At 38.5% G+C, this 6,000-nt stretch overlaps 1 protein-coding gene across 1 annotated transcript in view; it reads right to left on the bottom strand.

The window, feature by feature from the left end:
* Positions 1-3,696: 3,696 nt before the first annotated feature.
* Positions 3,697-6,000, bottom strand: part of EPB41L3 (erythrocyte membrane protein band 4.1 like 3) — a 145,908-nt gene continuing 143,604 nt past the window's right edge. The window contains exon 23 of the transcript XR_013947227.1: positions 3,697-3,712. The gene's annotated coding sequence lies outside the window, so the exon portion shown is untranslated. The remainder of the gene's footprint in view (positions 3,713-6,000) is intronic.

Genomic DNA, 6,000 nt, shown 5'->3' with positions numbered 1-6,000 from the left:
TTTGGTTCTTTCACTACAAACACATAATAAAACCTCAGTTCCAAATGACTTTTCCTTTTTTCAGAACAATCTGATGTATCTGTTATGCATCTGCTGTGTGCTATAGGGTTATATCTTTCAGATCTCTTTGTTTGGGCTAGTTTGACCTTTGAGACTACAGACCTTATTTTCCAAACTAATTTGTTTCTTACAAAAGACTAACATTTCTATTTATCCTTGTGATTTAGACATATGCTATATTTTCTCCTAGACCTATCATTATGTCTCCCATCTGGCACTGTGGGAAGGAATATGCATTCTTTAATATCTCATGACAAATTTCCATGTCTTGAGACATCTCCCTAGCAAGGTTTCCCCCTGCATCTTTGAAACTCAGTCTCTCTACTCTCACTGCCAAGCCTGATTCATTAGTACTTGCCATGGGACAAAGAGACAGAAAATTACAAAAAATCCAAGTGATAATTTTTCCACCCAGCTGGTATTTTTTTGTCATGGGATGCTTCTGCCTGACTATGATAAGGCCACAGAGAACAAACACATTTTATGGTCTGTAAGGCAAACATATCCATACTATCCTGTATTTAGGATATATATAACATACGTGTAGTGTATCCATATGCTATATTTACTGTTGCCAATCACAAGTGACTTTCTCTGTTTGAAGCATGGCTTCCTAGAGCTGTGCCCACAAACTGTACCACTTCTGTCACAAACACCACATCCACCCTAGTAACTGAACCACTGAATTTGTGCAGGATGGTGACACTGTCATCATTCAAAGTGCAAATTTCATTAACTGGGTTCTTGTTCTCTTTTGCTAGCTTGTTAGGTGAAGATGGTAATTAACCAAGAAAATTGCCATCTATCTTTCACTGTTCAGATTCTATCAGCGGTACAAAGCAATGAAGAAAGAGGAAGTCACCAAGAACAAGATCTAGAAAAAGAAATTTTTTCGGGGGCAGTCTTCTGGAAGACCTGGGAGCTGACAATTGCCTCTGAAATGTATTTTAAGCCTAGAACAAGGTTCTATTAAGTCTGATCTGATAGCTATTGGAGAATTTTATTTTCAACTTGATTCAAAACAGTAAAGAGAAATGAATAGTAAAGGAGTTGCCCTTACTGTTCTGGTAATCCTGGGATCTGCAAAAGCAACATACCTGACAAGCCATGTTATTGAGCAGCATAACACAGAGCATGAGCACGTGGAGAAATCTACCTTCAAATGACAGCACAAGCTGTTGTGAAGGGATTACTGTTGTGTTGCCCTTTGCAAGTGAAACAAATATAGATTCAGACACACTCAATGTGTTTGGGTCCATTTGCGAAGTTGCTGTGTCTCTTACTGCTAAGGATAGTAAGTGCCCTTTCTCACTGGTCCTGATAATTTTTAGCCTTGTCATGAGCTGCTACATCTTTCTGGGGAAAGGTCATAACCTTTCACCTCTGTTGTGTTTGAGCTGGGGATATTATTGTTACTGTTGAAGTCACCTATAATAAAATCAGAATGGCTTGGGTTGGCAGGAACCTTAAAGGTCATCTAATTGTAATGCCCATATTTTTACATACCAATGTAGGAATTAGAGAATGAGCTGTCTGTTTCTGTACACCAAATGACTGAGCTTAGTCTAAAAGAAGTTCCTATTAAATATACTAAAGGAAATACTGAACGTTTTCTCCATCAGCTATGAAATTAATCATTTATACCTTAATATTTGTAATGGGATATGTTGAATTTAGGCTATTTGTTTTATGATTAACTCTAATGGCAATAATAGTAACATACACACTGCATTTGTCGACTTTTGCTCATCAGACAGCAGCAGAGTATGACCAACTATAAATGCTGGTAGGCATTTGTAGGAAATAGCTGCTGATAAATGGTTATAGACACCTTTCATCTACTGTTGGAAAAAAAAAAAGTGGGGAGACGGTTGCATTTTTTGCATTTGAGCTTCTCCTTTGTTAGCTTCTGTTCAGCTCACACAAAGATCAGTGCTTGGTGAGAGGCACCACAGTGGCTGAGACCCAACACATGGGTTTTTATAATGTGGAAAGATTCTGGACCTGTTTGCTGTCATGGCAGGCTCTGAACAGGCCACAGGTATTGACTGACAAGTAGGCATGAAGAAAGTTTCCCTGTCACCTTGCATGGATGAGGTTGCTATGAAAACTCTGTCACCAAAGTGGTAGGGATATTGTTTTTTTGTACGTTAAATCCAGAAGACAGGTAAGTCAGCTCTTCAGGTCCTGTGATATGGGCCGTGTTTGTTGTTGTTTGTTTGTTTGGTTGGTTGGTTGTTGTTTTTAACCAGGAAAATGGCAGTAAAGCTCAGCATGAACTGGGGCTAAGGGAGGAAAGACAGAAATGAAAAAGCTGAAAGCTTTGTGAGAAGAAAGATGAAGGTGAGTGATGAATGCCCAGGGACACAATAATACCTACAATGAGAAACACAGAAGATTATCTGGTAGAGTTGGGGGATTGGACGGAGAGGATTTAGAAAGCAGAAGCAGAAAAATGACAGGGAGGTTTCTCCCCTCTGCAGTTCTAGAGTGATAGTTACAGTGTAACTGAGCAGGGAAAGTTGGTGAGGGGTCTGCTGCAAACCAGAGAGAAAAGACACCACCAGGTCTAATGCTCTCCAGTACCACATGTTCTGAAGTCAAAGACTTGCCCTGTCAGACAAAAAGCTTGAATGGGATTATGATTTCTATTATGACTTCATCAGTATCTCCCCAAAGGAATCAAGGGTGAAATCTTACTGTGTTTTTGTTTTTGCTTTGTTTTGTTTTTCCCTATTTTTTCCTAACCTGGGAGAGAAATAGATGCAGAGGGTGAGGCATCCATATTAGAAAGTCTTAGACCTAAGTGTTTTCTCAAGAGATCGTCATTTCTCTCTCCAGCAGCAAAACATTGCTTGAGGCAGGAAGGATATCAGAGAGTTTTAACTGTTGGTGTCAACACAGTGCACATCAGTCTTGCCAAACAGTGTTTGCTCTACTGATTGATATGTAACAAATCTACTTGCCCATGTTGCTGAGTACACAGAGGTCCGCTTTGGCCAAGTAAAGATTGCAAGATGGACATCATTAGTCAAGGATGTATAGCTGGAATTGGATCACTTTTGAATCTCAGCAATAGCTGCTTTACATAATCTAATGCAGGGATGAGATATTACTAGTGTTGTGAAGAAACATTTTGAGCTGGCTTACACATATTTGCATTGTTTCGTGCCTGTTTACATAGGGACAAATGCAAATGAGCATACCACTGTGTAATGAATCTGGACACCACTTGACATTTGTGCTCAAGACTGAGTCAGTAGTAATAGTTTCAATAAGATACCACCTGGAGCCGTGCATGCACTGGATATAGCCATCCTTTCCCCAAGTATCTCCCCAGTATGTGTTAAAAATATCATCAAATAATAAGACAGTTGTCAGTACCAAAAGATAACATTAGAGATATGTTTTAGTACTGTATACACTGAAGAAGTGTCTTCTTTGGAAGTTAGCAATGTTATGGGGATGTCCTTTTTTGTAGTTATCTCTAATTGCCACAATTTTAAAGTAATAGTGTGCAAAAAAAAAAACAACAAAAGATGCCTGTTTCAGATGGTGGATAGATATTAGTCCATCACAAGTTTTACTCTTTCTTGAGGCAGCAACAATAGTATTCCACGACTGCAATGAACACAAAGAGTACGTTTTTTTTCTCAGATACATGCTAACTGAAGAGAGATATTCTATTGCACATATGAACAAGTGTTATTACTCCTTCAGTACAGCATTTTAGCTGATTTAGTGTTCTACTAAGTGTCACTTAGACAAATAAGTTATGTTCTCTCTACAGAAGTTCAGAATTAAGACCGTGCCCCTTATAACACAGTCCTAAAAAAAAAAAAAAAAAAAAGAGAGAATTTTATAAAATCCACCTAGCTAATGACACTTCTGACCTATCCAGTACAGCAACACCACCTTATTTTACTTGCATGTCTGGAGACGACTTTTTTTTTTTTTTTTTTTTTCACAGTGGTTCCCTTATGACTAGTCACAAGGACTTTTTTAAACCCTCACCCCTCCCCCTTCCTTTTTATTTTTTTTTTTCCTCAGAGAAACACAAAAAATAATTACTCCATGGATATGGGACAAAGTTTCAATGTTTGATTCTATAGTGAAGTTTATTTTTTGATACTAGTAAGTACCTGCTTTCTTGATCTTGAACTATTACCACCTACCTTTTCTTTCATTCATGTCATCTTTCCCAGGCCCATGAACAAGTTCTGTCATAGACAGTGAAGGAAATATTTTATATTTGTTCCCTGAAATCATCTAATCTAGACCTTCCTTGTCCTCTTGGTCTTTGAAGGGAGGCACAACCAGCAGTTTCAGGTGAAGTTAACCTTCTTTCAGTAACTACTTTGGATGAGGGAAGACATCTGATCAGCTCCCAAGCACATTTGAGGAGTTTTGTTCATGCAGGTGGTCATTTGTTTTATTTTTTTTTCTGATCACCAGCATTTAAAAAAAAAATAAAATTGTTCCAAATCAATAGAGCAATGGTTTTTGGCCTGCCATGGAACCATATGGCTCTTCTGATATTGTGTGGTTAGTTGTCAGTGGGGGATTCATCTACATCACTGGAGAAACTGGAATCATATCTCCACAATTTGCTTACACTTCCAGCTAAACAAGCATATGTAATGATAAAACTTGTGTAGGGAGCCAATTTGTTTTACTGTTGTCCCAACATCCATTAGCTTTAATTACTGGAGTGATTGATGTACTTGACGACACAGATGGACTACTCAGGGTGTCATCCAAGTTTTCCATAACCTACATGGCTATGGCAGGACTTTTGCTCTGCTTATGTCTCTTTTCCTCTTTGTCCTAAAACCGGACAGACTTATATGTGAACTCAGCATTAAATGCACAGAAGAAGAGCCCAGTGGCATGGTGGAATAAATAAAGCTGATGCACCATTTCAGTCCAAATGCAATGACAGATGTAATCAGTGAGTTGATACCTGACTGGTTCAGCCTGTTGAAGCTGTTAAGGCTGAGTGGTGAAGCTTGCAGGACAAAGAATATCGAGAGTCCACAAAAGGTTGATAGGGAGGACAGGATGTAACAGCAGATTGAATGGGAACAGAAGCAGCAGATGCAGTCTGTTCAAAAGCCCAGAGAAAAAAGTGCAGAAGAGAGGATCCTGATAGATCAAACACACGGGTTAAGGTGGAGAATATGAAAACAAGCAAAAAGGGTGAAAGAGAGCTTGAAATAATCATGGTATGATCAGCTACACACTGTTGCAATCTGTCTTCCCAGAGCTTGCAGAAGCTTCCTTGTCAGGTCACAAGGCTACCTCCTGCAAATATTCAAGACAGCCATTTGTTTCTGTGAAGGCAGGCAACATACTGCAGTGGTTTCATGTTAGATATTCACTTTTACCAACTGATATGACAGAAAGTATTTGTACTGACATATTGCATCTGATTGCAGGAAAAGAAAAAACTTGTGACATGTCAGTCAGTAGATTACATTTTGTATGGAAGAACGGACAAAAAAATCCATTGTTTAATACATATTCAAGGATGATTTTGTACAGATACTGTCAGAACAAATAATGTTCTGTGGCAACATGTAATGTGTGTGTGTGCATATTTTTCTGGTAGTTTTGGATTTAGGAGCTCTAAGGGTGAGTGGTAAAACTCAGCACTTCTGACTATATAAAAAGATTCATGTTTGTCTGAGTTTTATATGTATTGGAGATTAGATAAAAGGAACATAAATGCCTTTAGAAGTGATATCCATCAACTCAGTTCAATCAGAAAAACAATATGTCTGAGAAACAGCCTCATAAATCCATAGCGGAAGGATATCATGATATCTGTGCAAGTAGCACTCTTGATTTAAGGAAAGAGTGAGCATCATATTAGTTGGACTCTTCCTAGTGGAAGCAGCTTTGAAGGTTTTTAAATGACCTGCTCTTGTACTTTCAGAT

Source organism: Anser brachyrhynchus (genome assembly GCF_964034855.1).
Source record: "Anser brachyrhynchus genome assembly, chromosome: 2".
Classification (NCBI taxonomy): domain Eukaryota; kingdom Metazoa; phylum Chordata; class Aves; order Anseriformes; family Anatidae; genus Anser; species Anser brachyrhynchus.
Note: the sequence above shows the minus strand (reverse complement) of the source record. Positions and strands in the feature narration are given on the sequence as shown.